At 41.6% G+C, this 18,258-nt stretch overlaps 1 long non-coding RNA gene across 1 annotated transcript; it reads left to right on the top strand.

Moving 5' to 3' along the window:
- Positions 1–1,874: 1,874 nt before the first annotated feature.
- LOC148049752 (uncharacterized) lies at positions 1,875–17,828 on the top strand. The gene is made up of 2 exons (XR_015698086.1): positions 1,875–1,940; positions 13,785–17,828. It is a non-coding gene; the product is annotated as an uncharacterized LOC148049752 (long non-coding RNA).
- Positions 17,829–18,258: the final 430 nt, after the last annotated feature.

Raw genomic sequence — 18,258 nt, forward strand, 5'->3', positions numbered from 1 at the left:
CAGAAACAAATGCCAGAAATCCAATTCTAATATGAAATTCCTCTTGGGAAGCCTTAGCTTGCCAGCCTCTTCTTGAAATAGTGCACTTGGCATCAATCCAAGAAGAGAAGCTGAAAAGAAGAGACCCTGGTCTCAGGCTGCTGTCGCTAAATGCCAGGTCTGTTGTTCACAAGGCTCCCCTCGTCCGGGACTTAATTTTAGACGAGAGGGCAGACCTGGCATGTATTACTGAGACATGGCTGGGCACGGAGGGAGGAGTCCCCCTCGTAGAAATGTGCCCAGACGGATTTCAGGTGCTTCATCAGCCAAGAGCCCAGGGAAGGGGTGGCGGTGTGGCTATTGTTGTCCAGGAGTCTTTAGCACCTCGTAGGATCCCTGCTCCGGAGCTTGTCGGGTGTGAGTCTCTGCTGGTAAAGTTGGACCTCAAGGGTCAAGTGGGTTTGCTGTTAACGTATAAATATTATAAATATTATAAATATTATAAATATTGGAAAAGTTTATATAATACACACTGGAGAAGCTAAATAATTGAAATATTTGAGGCACTTTTCTAATTTGAGGCACTTTTCTATATGTTATAAAGAAACTGTATTTAAAAATATTATTTGGTAAGGCATATGACCGCAAGAACTTAAACCAGCTGGATTATTTACTGAAAGCAGAACAAATAACTGTGAACAAATACCAGTTCAACCAGCCATAGATATTAGTTTAGTTGAATAATAATTAGCAACTGAGTTACAGAATTCCAACTAAGATAGAGAACATTGAAAGATCTACAAATGGCAGGGCTTAACTCTAAATAATTTTGTTATATCATCAGAAATGGTATTAGTGATAGTCCAAAGGCATCTCAAAGGGAGCAGGATAGGAAAGATTTTGAAGGAAAAGACATTTCAAGAAATCATCTAATCCAATCTCTTGCCCAGTACTAGAATTCACAATTACAGTACTGAGCACTGACTGATATCCATCTAGGTTCTGTTGAAATAGATCCAGTGAAGGAGAGTCCATCATCTCCCAGGGCAAGCTTTTCCATTATTGAATAATTATTACCTTTAGGAATTATTTGTTAATCTATTTCTAACAGAAATCTATTTCTTATAGCTAAAAGTTATTATTTCTTTTTATGTCTTATGATGCAACTTTGAACAATTCTGCCTTCCTTCTACATTATAACTACTCAGATAAACGCAGCACACATTTTGACTTCCAAAATCTTCTCTATAGTAATTAGACACATTGTTTTCAACCATCCTTGTTTTTCATTCTAGATTTCTTATCAATAGAAGATAATATTTATAGCTTAGGGTTGAACTGTAGGGTCCAAGAGCTTGGTTGTTTGCCTAAGATGTTTCATTACCTGATTATGTAACGTCTTCAGTGCTAGTGAGGGCAGAGTTTGCCCACTTGTCCTGGCAATGTTGATGGGGATGTGATTTTCTTTCTAGTAGTGCCTTGATTAAAGTATTGTTTCCTTCTTGATTGTTTGTCTGGTATTAATCCATGCTTATCTGGGTTTTTGTAGCTGGAGAGGATGATGAATTTGTGTACACCAGACTATATAAACTTAGGATGAAGGAATGTATCAACCGCAGTGAGATCTTCTAGCTGGGGAAAGTCACCAACTGGAAGAGAAACTGCAGCCAGGAAAAAGAACTGGGATTATTCACTGAATGCAATGTTCCTCAGAAACAAATGCCAGAAATCCAGTTCTAATATGAAATTCCTCTTGGGAAGCCTCAGCTTGCCAGCCTCTTCTTGAAATAGTGTACTTGGCATCAATCCAAGAAGAGAGGCTGAAAAGGAGACGTTCCTTATCTTATTCTTCTGAGTCACTTCTGAGTATTGTCTTGTTTCCCAAGACATTGTCTTGTTTCAACTCCTTTTACCTAGGTAACAGACCCAGCATATTTCCATCAAGATCATCTTCCTTACAGGTAATTCTCATTTTACAACTACAATTGGGATCAGAATTTTCATTGTAAGTCAGTGAGGTTATAAAGCAAGTCATCATGTGACAAGGCCTGATTTTACAACCATTTTTTTACTGCAGCCATTAAGTGAATTGCCACATTCATTAAGCAAATAACATGGTCATTAAGTGACTCCAGCTTTCTTCATTGAAGTTGCTTGCTGGAAAAGTCACAAATTGCAAATGTGAGACCAAGGGATGCTGCAATCAGTAGTAAATGCGATCTGGTTCCCAAGCCGCTGAATGGTATTCACATGACTGTGGCAGTGGCATGAGAGTTGTAAGTGTAAGGATAGGCCGTAAATTACCTTTTCCCAGACCATCACAAGTTTGAACCATTGCTGAACAAATATTTCTAAGCCGGGGACTACCTGTAATCTCTATGATAAAGCATCATTTGCAAAGAGTCAGCTTATGTTGGTCTGAAGATACTTTCTTCTGTTGTTCCACCTCTCTTTCCACCCTTGGATCTTTTCTACTCCCCTACACCTTAGCATGGCATTCTTTCAAAAGTTTTCCTTGTTGTTTAAATGTAAAATGTTGATCATATTTGTTATGCATTTTATCTTTTATTAATACATTCTGTATTTTATTTTGATATTATCTGGCCTGAACAGAAAGTAAAACAATTTACAGGCAGAGTAATTGATTAGGCTAGTTATCAATTTCCAAGCAGAGGTAGGTTGCTCCTGATTCGCCCTGGTTCAGCTGTACTGGTAGTGGAATTAAGGCGCAGGTCGCAGAACCAGCAGCGACCCAGGCCTGCCACACCACTTAACTGGTTCCATCCAACAAAATCTCAGAGAGGAGGCAAAGTAATTGAAAGGAATGTTTAAATTTGTGTTGCTGTCTTTGGCCTGTGATCAGCTGGTTCAGCAATCTATAGGATTTATTTAAGAAAGTGACAAGGATTCTACAGTAATTCTGTTGAGGAGTGTGACTGTTAATTTAAAGAAATCTTTCAGTTAATTAGAGTGAAACTGTGTTCTCATTGTTTTATATGGGATTTATTTTATTTTTATTTTAAAATATTTTTTTTAAAATCATGCTTCTGGCCAAATTATTTGCATATTGGACTGTCAGCAGCATTTAGTGGGGGTTATCCACCTTTCCACTCTTGCAATCCTGCGGTGAAAAACAGTGGTGCAAGAATACAAAGTACAAAGATCATTGAAATTATTTCGAGTTTTGTTCCAAAGGAACAGTTACCTCAAAAACCTTTTTGTGAGACTGTTTCATGCTGGTTTGAAAACATATTTTATGAACATCCGTACCTACCGTAATCCCTGATAGCATCATATTTAGAAAAGGAATCTGTGTAGTTAGAGATCAGTTGGGACACAGAAATATTTATAGTTGCCCTTTCCGCTGTTATTTATTTCTGAATATAAAAGAGTCATCATGCTTAAGCCAAAAATGTATTTATTTCCATATTATGTACAATGTGTACACTTTTGTCATACTCCATATACCTGTATGTGCTTAAAGGCTCGTTATTGTCCAGACATTTCCTAACTCAAAAATATTGTACTGAGATGTGGCAATTAGAATTGTCCTTTCCCAACAGTAGAAATTAGCTTCAGATTTTCAAATGGTAGTACAAAAGGTTAACCTACAAGATAACTCAGTTTAACAACCATTTTATTGCAAAACATTTTGGAGATGTTTTCTTACTTTTCTCACAAAAAAATTGGCTTCGGTCAATTATAATGAAATTGCAGGTTCTCTTCTATTAGTCCGGATTACCCATTGCTTTTAGGGAGGTATTTTTATCATTACCTGAACAGAATGGCATATTCTAATCTTTATCCTTCAGCCGGACTCATAATTCTGACTCTCTGTAAACCGCTTAGAGAGGCGTGAAAGGCCTATGAAGCGGTATATAAGTCTACTGCTATTGCTAATTCTCCCTATAAAAATGATGCTGTCCATTGGCTTAGCCACACCTATCATCAGGAAAGGTTTATCAAATGTGATAAAAAATGAAGGTTTGATTCTAGCAGAACGTAGCATAAATTGTATAACAGTGATGGCTGCTGCCTCTGTACCACTCTCATGAATGTTCAGTATAGTTTTATGAATGGCCTGTAGAGAGAAAACAGTTTTAACCAATAAAAGCTTATCCTTACATTAGTCACAGACGAATATCGTAATAATCTTTGTCTGAGGATTTTTTTCACCAAAGATCCTTGAAGTAACTCTTCTGTTTGACACAATCATTTTCTATATTCAAGCATCTCACCTTGTATACCAGAACTAAAAAAAAATATTGGGGGAGGAGGGGGGATGTATAGGTTAGAATATATATTGTGAAAGAAATTAGAAGGGTCAATGCTTTGGCATCTTGGAAGGTCACCACATCCAATTTATGGGGGAGTTTGGGGGAAAGAGTGGGAGATGTGAATTTGTACATATGCACATGACACAAATATATGGGCTGATGTTTATTTTGATAACTTTTTTTATCTTGGAAGCTTTTAAATAAGGGTTTTTGTGCATCTTTTAATTCATAGAAAAGTGGAATGGAAGCAGTCCCACAAATAACCTGAACCAGTGGTGGGTTCCTAACCAGTTTACTTCCAGTTCGCTGAGAGGGCATTTAGCATGCACAGTGCTCACTTCACTTTCTTGCGCGCCCGCTGTGCCTTGCTGTGCATTGCTGTGCATGCGCAATTGACTGAAAACTGTGCTGCACATGAGCTGAAACATGCCGGAGATGGGAGAAGAGACTGGGGAAACAATTTGGGGGTGTGGCAGGCCTGGGTCACTGCCGGTTTCAGTGACCCAGGCCGCCATACCACTACCAGTTTGGCTGAACTGGCTGAACCAGTAGGAACCCACCACTGACCTGAATCCATGCAACCATGGGCTTAATAAGTGACAACCATTCAAAGTCTGGGAGTCAGTGCAGCTTGTGGAATAGAAGTGTAACATGAGTGTATCAAGACACACCCATAATTGCCCATGCCACTGCATTCTGGATGAGTTATAGCTTTCACATAATCTTCAACTCGTGTGCCCAAAAAGTTGTGGACAACACTCCCCACCACCCTCATCCAGTTATGGCTGCCACCTGTTTTGTTTGAAAGAGGCACACAAAGCCAAACTAGCAATGGATTGCTCTACTTATATGTAACTGTGCAATTCCATTTGAGAGGGAGAAAAAATTTCTACTTTGTTTTCCCTCAGTTTATCCCTTGCTCTCTCTCTTTCTCTCTCCCTGTTTCTCCCTAGTTAATTGTTCTGACCCCCCTCTTTGCTTGTTCAGAAACTACAGCCACACAAAGCTTGTAAAGGAATGTCTTTATCAGTCCCGGCTCAAGCTGGCTGCAAGCCCAAAATAAACATAGATAAATGGCTCTTACAAAAAGTCTTCACTCAAACTAAATACCAAACAGAGTTACGTGAATCCAGACACTGTGCTTCTCTCAATGGTTACACACCAACGGAGAACAACGTTGATTTCCGCAACTAAGGCATGGCACCATCCCTCTTTTATCCACAGGAGGAGATCCTTAACAAGCCCCAGCTGCTTGTTGTCTTCTGTGAGCATCCTGAAACCACTCACAGTAGATTTCTGTGTCAGTCTGATAACAGCTCCAAAGGCTCTTACCAAGCCGCAACACTATCCCTCACTGCAGGGCCCTTCCCCCGGGTCTGACGGTCTGGATGCAGTCGAAATGGATTGTCCATAAGATGGCCTGCACTCATCTCCTGTGTTTCCTCCTTCGTAATTTCCAAATACCTGCAGGAACATTCCCCTTGATCCAATGCTCCCCAGGTATCCAGTGGCCACCACGTCTCTTCCTGCTCTGCATGGCGTCGACACCCCATCCAGGGTCCTCCACCCTCTCCAAGGCCGACCCACCACGCCCCATGCTGTCAGATTCTGGCGCAGCTCTAACAGCTCCGGCCGAGCTCTAATACCCTATCCAGGGTTCTCCACCTCCTCCAAGGCTGACCCACCAGCCCCCGTACTGTTGGATTCTGGGGGCAGCTCTAGCAGCTCTGGCCTGGCCACAACACCCTATCCAGGGTCCTCCACCTCCTCCAAGGCCAACTCATAAGACCCCTCGCCGTCGAAGTCTGGCGACAGCTCCACCAACTCCTGCCGGGCCACCACAATATCCTCCACCGCAGGGCCCTTCCCCCGGTTCCGATGCTCGGGATGCAGCCTGGAAGGGTTGGTGACAGCCTCCATGGAACACAGTTCCAGACACTGTCCCGGTACTCCGCCGGGATCCTAGATACGAAGTCCTGTGCTGCGGGGACCAAGGTCGGCAAGGGCTTGAATCTTGGCGAAGCCCTCCTCGCAGACCTGGCCCATTGGCACTGGACACACAACTCCACGCACTTCCGTACGTCATTTCTCAAATGGGGCCACCAAAACTGATGGGATGCCAGGCGCAATGTCCGGAAAACCCCCCAATGTCTCGCTACAGAAGCGCCATGAACCTGAGAGAGCACCCGTCTATGAATGTGCCCTTTGGGAACATAGAGCTGGCCCCAATACTTCAAAAGATCCCCTTCCAAAGTTCACGGGTTGGCCCTACTTCTGCCTTTCGTCGCTCCACCCATTCATCACTCGCTGCGCATCCCGTATCGGAGACTGTATGCTCACTGGATGATAAACTGCAGTGCAGGATGCAATGGGTAGAACAGTCCGAGGTGGAAGCGAGTCCGCAGGGTCAGAGTTCTCCGATTTCATAGGCAGGGCATCCACCCTGGGATTCCACATCCCATGAATGCACGCTACATTGTGTGAACGGGGTATCACAGCCGCACAAACGTGCCGGTTGTCTGACATGATAGTTCGTTGCTGAGGGACGGCCGCAGTCCATGCAACCCTTCTATTCTTTTTGGGGCAATTCCCCACCAGGTGTCCAAGATCCCCACAGTAGAAACACAATCCCTCAGCACGTCATCTGTCCATCTCTGAATGTGACACTCGAGGTCTGACAGCACTCAACTCCATGGGCTCCTCCCAGTCCACTGCAGTCTCTTGATGAACCAGCATGCTAGTGGTCTCCTGGAATGCACAGCGAGGCCTTCGCCTCTGCAGCCGGGCGTCTATCCAGAGGCACAAGTGGACCAATACGTCGAACGTCGGTGGCCTGTCCACCCTCGCCAGTTCATCTTGCAAAGCATCAGACAACCTGTCTTGGAAAGTGTCCATCAGAGCTGGTTCATTCCACGTTGAATCCTGGCTACACAGCCTGAATTCACTTACATAGTCTTGCAATGAACCACTCTCCTGCTGCAGTGACTTAAGACATCTGGTTGCTGTTTCCCCCTTAATAGGATCCTCAAACATACGCTTAAAGTATTGACAAAAGCCTTGGAAGTCATCCAACAAAGGACTCGGCTGGGTTAACAAGGGGGAAGCCCAATGGCCAGCTGTGCCTGAGAGCAAACTAATAATAAATCCCACCTTCGTCCGGTCAGTGGGAAAGTCCTCCGCTTTCAAACTCAGGAACAGCTGGCATTGTCCCAGAAACGCAGCAAACATGGCCTGATTTCCATCAAATTTATCCGGCATAGCCACTGGGCACTTCCTCCTTGGCTGGTTTTTTTTTTTTTTTTTTTTTGCAGCTCTCTGCAGCTGAGAAATTTGATCAGCCAATACTGCTATTTGATGGGTCAGTCTGGTGTTTTCAGCGTAAAGCTGCTCCGTATTTTTATGAATGGAGGTTTGTCGTGGCAGAAGTCAAACTGTTCTGACCCCCCCTCTTTGCTCATTCAGAAACTACAGCTACACAAAGCTTGTAAAGGAATGTCTTTATCAATCCCGGCTCAAGCTGGCTGCAAGCCCAAAATAAACATAAATAAATGGCTCTTACAAAAAGTCTTCACTCAAACTAAATACCAAACAGAGTTACGTGAATCCAGACACTTAGCTAAAGGCTTCTTTCAATGGTTACACATGAACGGAGAACGATGTTGACTTCTGCAACTAAGGCGTGGCACCATCCCTCTTTTATCCACAGGAGGAGATCCTTAACGAGCCCCAGCTGTTTGTTAACTTCTCCTGTGAGCATCGTGAAACCACTCACAGTAGATTTCTGTGTCAGTCTGATAGCAGCTCCAAAGGCTCCTACCGAGCCACAACAGTTAATATAGACTTCAGTGGTGGGTTTCAAAAATTGTTGGAACCTACTCTGTGGATGTGGCCTCTTTTGTGGGAGTGGCTTGCCACCCATGTGACCGGATATGAAATTATGAATTAGTACTTAGGTCGGTCCAAGTAGCTATTCAGAAACTCTGGCATTGAAGCATGCAAGTCTTAAAGCTGTCAAGTTACAAGATCCTTGCACCCCTAACCCTTTAGAAAAAAAACTAGGGGTCTTCAAACCTGACAGCTTTAAGACTTGTGGATTTCAACTCCCAGAATTCGTCCTCAAGTCATGTTGGTTCAGAAACTCTGGCATTGAAGCATGCAAGTCTTAATGCTGTCAAGTTGCAACATCCTTGCACCCCTAACCCTTTAGGAAAAAAAAAAACTAGGGGTCTTCAAACCTGACAGCTTTAAGACTTGTGGACTTGAACTCCCAGAATTCCTCCTCCAGTCATGTTGTGGTGACATCATCTGTGTGGATCTGCTCCATCTTTATTTTTTTCACAGGGGGCAGGGCTGCCCCTAAAGATGCCGACGAGTTCCCGCCGCCATCAGAATAACTGCTGCTACCTCCTCCTCCTCCTCCTCCTCCTCCTCCTCCTCCTCCAACAGTGCCACCACATTTGCTGCCCAGTGCTCCGTGTTATCCCTGCTGCTGTCTCCTCCTCCTCCGCCGTGCTTTTGAGAAGCCATGACGCCGTTTTTTCCTGTTCCCACCCCCCCGCCGCCTTCCTACTGGCTCCCACAGCCTCATGGCTCCTCAAAAGCATGGCGGAGGAGGAGTGGGCAGGGGTAACATGGTGCCCAGCTCAGGTGCTCCGAGCAAAGGGGGAGGCGCCGCTGCCATGGGTGGGGGCACCAGCGGGATCTTTGGCAGCTTCACCTCAGCCACAGCATTAGGCCGCAAATGTGGTGGTGCTGTTGGAGGAGGAGGAGGAGGAGGAGGAGGGGGAGGAGGAGGAGGAGGCGGCAGCAGTTATTCTAGTGGCAGTGGGGGCTTTGCAATTTTACTTCAGCCGCAGCACCAGGAGCAAGTGGCTAGGAGTGGCCACCCACAAAGGACCTCCCCGGGCTTGCTTTGCTGAACATGGCCGGCGCAAACTACCATCAGTCATCCAGTGCTCAACAAAACAAGTCTGGGAAGATCCTTTGCGGGTGGCCAGTTCTAGTCGCCTGCAAAGGACTTTCCCATGCTTGCTTTGCTGAAAACGGAGTGACTGAGGGTAATGAGCAGCGCAGCCGTGCACCTTAGAGGGAACATTGCCGGCGTTCCCAGAAGTTAATTACTTCCGGGTTCACTGACCAACCGGTCTGCAAGACCGTCAAGGACTGGTAGGAACCCACCCCTGCTACTCTTTCCATGTCAATTTGAGCATTTAAAAAACTAAGTTAGCCATAAAATTTATATATATTTGAGGGCATATTACTCCAATTTTTTTTTCATATTACTCCACCCTTTTTGTTTGCAGCTTTGTCTAAATTGTTCATTTTCAACTTAAAAATATATTTCTGTATTCTATGCATTTTATGCATATTGGTATCAAATGTATTTTTTTTAAAAAAATAGCTGTATTGCTATCAGAGAAATGACTTCATTTCAGCTCGTGGAATGATTTAAAATTGTAAAATTGGAGAAGCTATGATTAAAATGTGAACTAATTTTATTTCCTGAGCAGGGGTTGGATTAGAAGACCTCCGAGGTCCCTCCCAACTCTGTTATTGTATTCCATTCCTTATTACCCACAAAAAGGCTAAAAGCTGAGGAATTGTATATGAATAAGAGCTTCCTGAAAGAAGAACTTTTTAAAAAATAAAATAAAAGCCAATTTGGTATAGTGGTTAAGGCATCAGACTAGAAACCAGAAGACCGTGAATTCTAGTTCTGCCTTGGATTTTAGCTGTGTGACTTTGTACTAGTGGTGGGTTACGACCAGTACACCCCGGTAAACTTGCACTCAATCCTGACAAGACCGAGTGGCTGTGGATGTTGCCCCCTAAGGAAAGCCCAGATAGTCCGTCCCTAAACCTGGGGGGTGAAAATTTACATCCCTCAGAGAGGGTCCGCAACTTGAGGGTCCTCCTGGATCCACAGCTGACGTTAGAACATCACCTGTCAGCTGTGACCAGGGGGGCCTTTGCCCAGGTTCGCCTGGTGCACCAGTTGTGGCCCTATTTGGATCAGGAGGCACTTCAAATGGTCACTCACACCCTCATCACCTCAAGACTTGACTACTATAATGCGCTCTACATGGGGCTGCCCCTGAAAAGTGTTCGGAGACTACAATTAGTCCAGAATGCAGCCACGCGAGCGATACGGGTGTACCAAGATACACCCACATTATACCTATCCTCCGCGAGCTGCACTGGCTCCCTATTGGTCTCCGAGCGCGATTCAAGATGCTGGTCATTACCTTTAAAGCCCTACATGGCCTAGGACCCAGATATCTGCGAGACTGTCTTCTGCCGCATACCTCCCAATGGCCAATAAGATCGCACAGGGTGGGCCTTCTCCAGGTGCCGTCAGCCAGACAATGTCGGCTGGTGGCTCTCCGGGGGAGGGCCTTCTCTGTAGCCGCTCCAACCCTATGGAATGAACTACCCCCAGAGATCCGGACCCTACCCACTCTCATGGCCTTCCGAAAGGCTATTAAAACCTGGCTATTCCGCCAGGCCTGGGGCTGTTGACCTCTTGACCGAGGTCCAACCTCGATTAGAAGGGGGGCATGATGTGCTTTCTTTTAATCTGTTTTCCTCCATTGTTTGTAACTCTTCACTTTTTAAAATTTATTTTCTGTAAGCCGCCCGGAGTCCTTCGGGATTGGGCAGCCTATAAATTTATTAAATCAAAAGAAAATCAATGAACTGTGTACTTTAGTAAGACCAATACTTTGATCATCTTCTCTGATAGCCAGGAATTTTTCAAAAGCATTTAGGATTTCCTGAGATTTGTTGAGTCTCTGATAGCAGGAAGTTCTGATCAGGCCATGCAACCAAATGTTTCCAGGAAATGAAATGGTCAAAACATAAAAGGTTTTCGCTAATGCTGGGTTGAACATTTATCTATATATATAAAAGTGAAATACCACATGTGCATCATGAAATTTCCAGAACCGTAAAGCCAACAAACTTGAAATTTGGCTCGTATGTTCCTCTTGACTTCTGGGTGCTCACTAAGAAAGGATTTTTCAAAATGACCATCAGATCATTAGTATTTATTATATTATTATTAACACGCTCTGTTGCTAAGAAGTTAGATGTTCTACTCCCACTCCCCACCTGAAAAGAACTCTGTTCCAACTGCCACTTAGGCATGGGCATGGCCAGTGCATGATTCATCTAGCCTTCAGGCTGGCAGTATAGACATTCTACTCCCCCTCCCCACCTGAAAAATGTTTTGATGCTAAGGAGTTTGACTCAGGGAGAGAACGGGATAAGATAGGAGAGGCCTCTGTGAGGCAAGCCTGAGGGAGAGAAGGGGATAGGAGAGGAGAAGAGCCCAATCACATAGTTTCATAGTGGAGCACTGGTATCCAGCTAGTTAATCCATATTCTCCACATTAATATATTGAACTCAGTGCAATTTATTTCTGAGGCAACATGCAGAGCAAAGTTGGTATGCTAATCTTTCAATATATCCTTTTTTTCTCCAGCAACCCTTGGAAACCTCCCTTAATATTATAAACCAGAAGTCCTTATTACTTATTTATTTATTTATTCAATTGTATGGCCACACATCTCAATTGCATGACTCTGGGCAGCTAATAATTAAAAAGAAAGTAAAAAAACAATAATCCAAAACTATAATGAACATAAAATAGCAGCCAGCAACAACACATAACAAACACTTAGTGTCGAAGAAATCGCTCATTTTAACACAACTGTTAAAAAATATTTTGACCATTCCCTTCCTAATTTCTAAAACTTGACATTTTTCAGCTGCTAGCACTACAGGAATTCCTCATTTAATAAGTGCAATTGGGACTTGAAACTGCATTGTTAAGTGCTTTGGTTGCTATGTGAATTGTCATATGCCCATGACAGATTTACAGCTACACTTCTGCTTTGGTTCTTAAGTGAATCACCACACCTATTAGGTGAGATATCATGTGATTGCTACTTGCAATTTCATTCCTAGATCTCCATTAACTCTGTTTGTCGGAAGCTGGTTATGTAGCATGCAAATGGCAATCGTGATCATAGAATCACAGTTGTAAATTTGAGGATTGATTGCTAAACTTTCCCCCGCAAGTGTTGTAATTTTGAATGGTCTCTAAATGAGGGAGTGGGAGTAGATTAGCAAGGGGAATTTAAGTGCAAAATGTGATGGAATCTATTTACAGCTTAGCTGACCTTTGCAAAATATTATCACCAACCAATAAGGGGCTAGGAATTAAGTAAATGGATGGGAAGAGTTCCCAGTCTCGGTAATCTCAAACTATTCATTCAATGTTGTTTCGTTTTATTCTTTCTAAACCAATGAAATATTGGAAAATAATTTTCTAAAGGCGCCCAGGACTCTGTCCATCTGTCTATCAGCAAGAGAGCTCTCCAAAACTAGACTTGTTCCCTTCTGAAAGGCTCTACACTTCAAATTCTGTTTATAAAGACCGATTCTGCTGTTTGCAATTTGTGACATGTATGTTAGGAATATAATCTAACGATTGGGTTGGCAATATATAAATCATTTCACAATGTTGTACCTGTTTCTTTAAATCATACTGTAAAATATGATTGGTTGCTGTTTCCCTCAATCGGGCCATAAGAGGGAGCCAGAATGAGTGTTAGCTCTCTGTTTGTTAGATGCTGGGCTGATCTGATCTGAGTGTTTTGGAAGCTGGCTGTTATTCCTTAATATTATCAATGTTATTTCTTTTATCTTGTGAATTCTTTGTTCCATAATATGCAGTGATTATATCTAGTCCTAATACTACTGGAATGAGCTGATAAGATGCTGCTTTAATTCACTTCACTAATCCTAACAATCAAAATATATTTACTTGCTTTATCAAAGTCAAAGAGCAAAAAAATAAATAAATCTATTTTTGTTGCTTCCTTCTGTTACATCCACATCTACATCACAGAGTTTGAAACATGCTCTTTCTAATGAGAATGATTTAACAGAATTTCCAGATCTTTAAAAAAAGAAAAGAAAATGAGTTGAAAATACTCTATTTTTGGCGCTTTTACAAAAACCATCAACTTTGCACTCGATTTGTGAATTATTGGAAATCAGTAGGAGAATGAAATTTTATATTTAAAAACCTTGTGTTTCTAAGTTATTATGCACAAGGTTTCATGCTTCTCATACCTTTCCTAAGTGAAGCCTGGTATTAGCTCATTGTTTCCCCTTCCTTCTGCAGGCATTGCTGGAATGAATGGCGTCTGGCAGTGCAGGAAGGTATTAGGGAACAGTGGTTCCATTGCTTTAAGAGCAGAATGTTCCAAGAGATAGAGTGCAATGGCAAGGGAGCGGCTAGAGCTTGCATGGTGGCAAACATCTCGGATTTGCAGGAACTGAGGAAAAAATGTCTCTTTCTGTCTGCAAGCAATTTGTGGAAGTTGCTAGCTAGTAAAAACATTCAATCCACTCTAGGAGCCTGTCCAATGATTCCGTGGTAGAGAAAAAAGGAGCAAGCGTGCTGAGTTGTGAGGAGGTTCAAGTGAGGTAAATGCATTTTTTCCTCTTGTTTGAAGTTGTCTAGGTTCCTCTGCATCCCACCTTTGTCGCCAGTATTGAAGACTGAATGACAGAAGTGACAGACTCACTGAGGAAACCTTTAACAACTATGTATTAGAACTAAACAGCAAGTAAAATAGTAGAACAACAACTTCAGCATCACACTCTCCTTGACAACTATTTATATTTGAGCTCTCAACAACCAATAGGGAAACAGTAAACGTCCCGCTTCAGCCAGGTGCATCTCAGCCAATAGGCGTCATCCTGTAGTTGCCGGGCTGACAGGTCGTAGGTCGAGGACTTTCGGCTGGTCACAAGTGGAGGATTTTACAATGTCCTGAAACAGCATGGGGTCCACAAGTGAACCCCCCAATACTTAATCAGGCTAATTATAATTATTCTAATTCTAATGCTTAGATTTGGAACTCTGTGTATGCCCTTTTGCCTAAAGAAAGATAGTTCCTTATTTTCTTGCATCTCTAAAAGGGGAACTAGAAATGTGCTTTTGTTGGCAATTAGGAAATCTGGGTGGACAGTTAACCACAGAATATTAATCATAGGCGCACGCGATATAGTGACAGTTTAAGACACCCAAAGTTCAACTTGTAAACAAGCAATGTTTTAGCCATATGCTAGCAATACTTTAGCAATATCTTAGTAATCTTCCTCCTAGCTTCATGAGTAACCAAGATTCACTTCCCTATTAGCTTCACTTCACTTCCTTATTATGCTTTGGGGACCTTATGAGAATCATGTATTTGTAACTCTCCCAGAATATTTGTAAACTTTCCCGAAATGTCCTGTACTGACCTAAGTAAGAACCTTCCCGAAATGTCTTTTACTGACCTAGGTACTGACCTAGGTAAGAAGTTTATGACCTTAAACTTGTATACGCCTATTTGACATCTGTATGATTTGTAATAATCAATTTGAAGGTATAAAAACTCTGCCAAAAGATCCCTAAAACAGTTCAGTTCGATGCAAATCAACTGAACTCTTGGATGCATTCAATACAAATAAAAACCTCTCTTCTCTTGGAAATTGGTGTCGGCTTCTATTCTTACGTAAGTAAAAAAGGCAGATCTTAATTTTGCCATAACAGCAAGTGGAGGACTTTACAATGTCCCACTTGAAAACCATCACGGATCCGCTGTTAGATCCCCTGCAGTTTGCATACTGAGCAAATAGATTGACAGATGATGCTGTTTATATGGATGGCTCTGCACTACATCCTACAACATCTTGAATCTCCAAAGACCTACGCAAGGGTCCTCTTTGTAGACTTTAGTTCAGCATTCAATACCATCATACCAGACATTCTTCTAACTAAACTAAATCAGCTAGTGGTACCTGATCACACTTGTAAGTGGATCACAAACTTCCTAACAGACCGAAAGCAACAGGTGAAGCTAGGCAAAATCGTATCAGATACCTGTACAATTAGCAAACAATCCATTTGTTAAACTACTGAAGTTGGCAGATGATACAACAGTGATTTGTCTCATTCAACACAACAATGAAACCGCATACACATAGACAGGTTGAACAACTAGCTTCGTGGTGCGACCGAGACAATCTGGAACTGAACACATTCAAAACCGTAGAAATGGTGGTAGACTTTAGGACAAACCCTCCCATACTACCACCTCTTACAATATTAGACAATACAGTATCAACAGTAGAGACCTTCAAATTTCTACATTCTATATCATCTCTCAAGACCTAAAATGGAGACCAAACATCAAAAACGTCATCAAAAAAGCACAACAAAGAATGTTCTTTCTGTGCCAACTCAGGAAGCTCAAACTGCCCAAGGATCTACTGATACAGATCTACAGAGGAATTATTGAGTCTGTCATCTGCCCCTTCTTTAACTGTTTGGTGTGGTTCTGCAACCCAACATGACAGAGACAGACTTCAGAGAATAATCAGAACTGCAGAAAAAACAATTACTGCCAACCTGCCTTCCATTGAGGACCTGTACATTGCATGAGTCAAAAAGCGGCCCATGAAAATATTTACAGAGGCCGTGCATCCTTTTCATAAATTGTTTCATCTCATACACTCAAAACTATGCTATAGAGCACTGCACACCAACAGTTTTTTCCTGAATGCCATCACTCTGCTAAACAAATAATTCCCTCATCACTGTCAAACTATTCTGTAAGGCTGCATTACTATAACTATTAGTTTTTTCATCTTCCTATGACAACTTCAGCAATAGAGTAGTAAATGTCTGGAACACTCTACCTGATCCTGTTGTTATTGCCTCTAACCCCCATGCCTTTTACCTTAAACTGTCTACCGTGGACCTTACATGTTTCTTACATGTCTATATTGATACTTGTTTCCTTGTACTTGTTGACAAATAAATAAATAAATAAATAAATAAATAAATAAATAAATAAATAAATAAATACTTTATTTATTTATACAAGCTCCCCAGCGGGTCGGAAACAATGCTCTCCAAAGATTGGCGGGGGGGGGGTGGCAGCCATCTTCAAATGACCGCTCTGGAGCCGGGGCATCTGGAATAAGACTGGTGAAGGAGCAGAGTAATGGATGGAGTGTTGGGACCGGAGGAAGATTGGCTGGTGTAAGAACAAAATAATTTAATTTTGGTGCTTAAATTTTTTTTCGGAGCTAAACTAGCAGCTAAACGTCACTTGGAATATGGAGGGGGAAAAGAAAAAGGAAAAAAATACTAGCGGTAACTAAATACCAAGCTCAAGGAGAAATTGATTAATAAAATTGGAACTGGAGAAATTTAAAACAACAAAAGGAATAATTTGGATAATTTGCATTTGGATTCTGAACTTTTGGTTTGATCTTTGGTACTTTTTGACAAACTATAGACCCGATTGCATAGAGGAACAGTAAAAGCCACCTACGGAGAGAAGAAGCATAATAACAATTTGAAGCAAAGCTTTGAAGGTGGGTGTGGTCCTGTTCTACTATTTGACTTCGTTTTGTCTAGGGCTGAGGAAGGAAATAAGGGATTTTCAAAGTGACCTGGACTGTTTTGGGACCTGATATCAAAGAGTGGAATAAGAAGAGGGATTGAATTCATTGTGGTAAAATATAAAGATATTAAAAGTTTGTTAAATCTGAATATGGAGGGTGGGATGTTTGAGGAATTGTTGGAAATGTTAAAAAATGCACGAGCAACATTAAAAGGTAATAAAGAGCCAGAAAAGGAGCCAGAAAAAAAGAAATGTCGAAACAAAAAGAACAGGAGATAGAAGAGAGGAATAGATAAGGAACACAAATGATCAAGAAGCTAACAAGGTAGAAAAAGAAATGAAAAACAAAACTCAGTGGAACAACGCTATTGAGATTTATAGAGGCACAGAAAGAGTAGAGAGGAAAAAAGGAAAATGGCATCCAAAAAAGAAACCAGCCAAAAATAAAAAGAGAAACAATAGGAAGTGGGAAAACAAAACTTTGGGGAGAGTCTTTCAAACAATCAATCGAAAAGTGATAGAAAAGATTCAGAAGAAAATATATAAGACATATCAAAAGAAGAAAAAGAGAAAAGAAAATTTAGGAATAGGGGATTAATAAAATGAAATGAAGTATCTTAAACATGGCAATAGTATGTATCTAATTAAGATGTGTGTGAACTATATTAATACTCTTAAGTGTGCAAATTAATTATGTCAAATGCTTACTATATAAAGAACCGAATTTGAAGATACATGTTATATGGAAAGGAAATGATAATATAATAGTTGGAAGGGATCTTGGAGGTCTTCTAGTCCAAACCTAAGCAGGAAACCTTATACCGTTTCAGACAAATGACTATCCAACATCTTCTTAAAGACTTCCAGTCTTTATCCAGAGATAAATTTGGTTTATCTCTAAAGGGAAGGGAAGGGAAAAATGACATTGTTTATGCATATAATAAAAATTAAAAGTTGGAAAATATGAGAAGAAAAAAAGTACAGCTAAAGTGAAATGGAAATGGAAATATAATGTAAAATGAATTACGTATATGTGAAAATGCTAAAGGGGAAAACCGGACAACACTCTGTTCGCAAGAGAATTTTAATTATGTAACACACACACACAAAAAACCCCTTTGCATTAAAAAAATTGCCTATTGCAGATTGCCCATCCATGTTCTACACAGCCTCTTTAGGACTGTATGTTACTCTATCTTATGGAAATTCTGCATTCCCAGTTTCATCCTCAAAGGCTCTCCTGAGAAAAGAAGAAAATCCTTTCGAAAGTACCCTTGGGGAGCCACGTCCCAGGTTTGTCCAATTTAAAATAATTTGTTTTATTGTGGTGCCCAACAGATGATGAATACAGAGAAAATTGAGTTTCTTTGGTGCTACCTTAGCTAAAACAAAAAGTGGAAGTGTACTGATTGCATTTGATAAATGATCTAGTTAATCTTGATTATCAAAGAAAATTTATCTTTTTATATTTTGGGACTATTTCACTCCGTTTTATCATCAGTCTACAGGCAATCCACCTGAGCACACC

The sequence above is a fragment of the Thamnophis sirtalis genome, unplaced genomic scaffold (assembly GCF_051295495.1).
Source record: "Thamnophis sirtalis isolate CommonGarterSnake01/CBP01778 unplaced genomic scaffold, rThaSir2_p1.2 scaffold_1, whole genome shotgun sequence".
Lineage (NCBI taxonomy): Eukaryota > Metazoa > Chordata > Lepidosauria > Squamata > Natricidae > Thamnophis > Thamnophis sirtalis.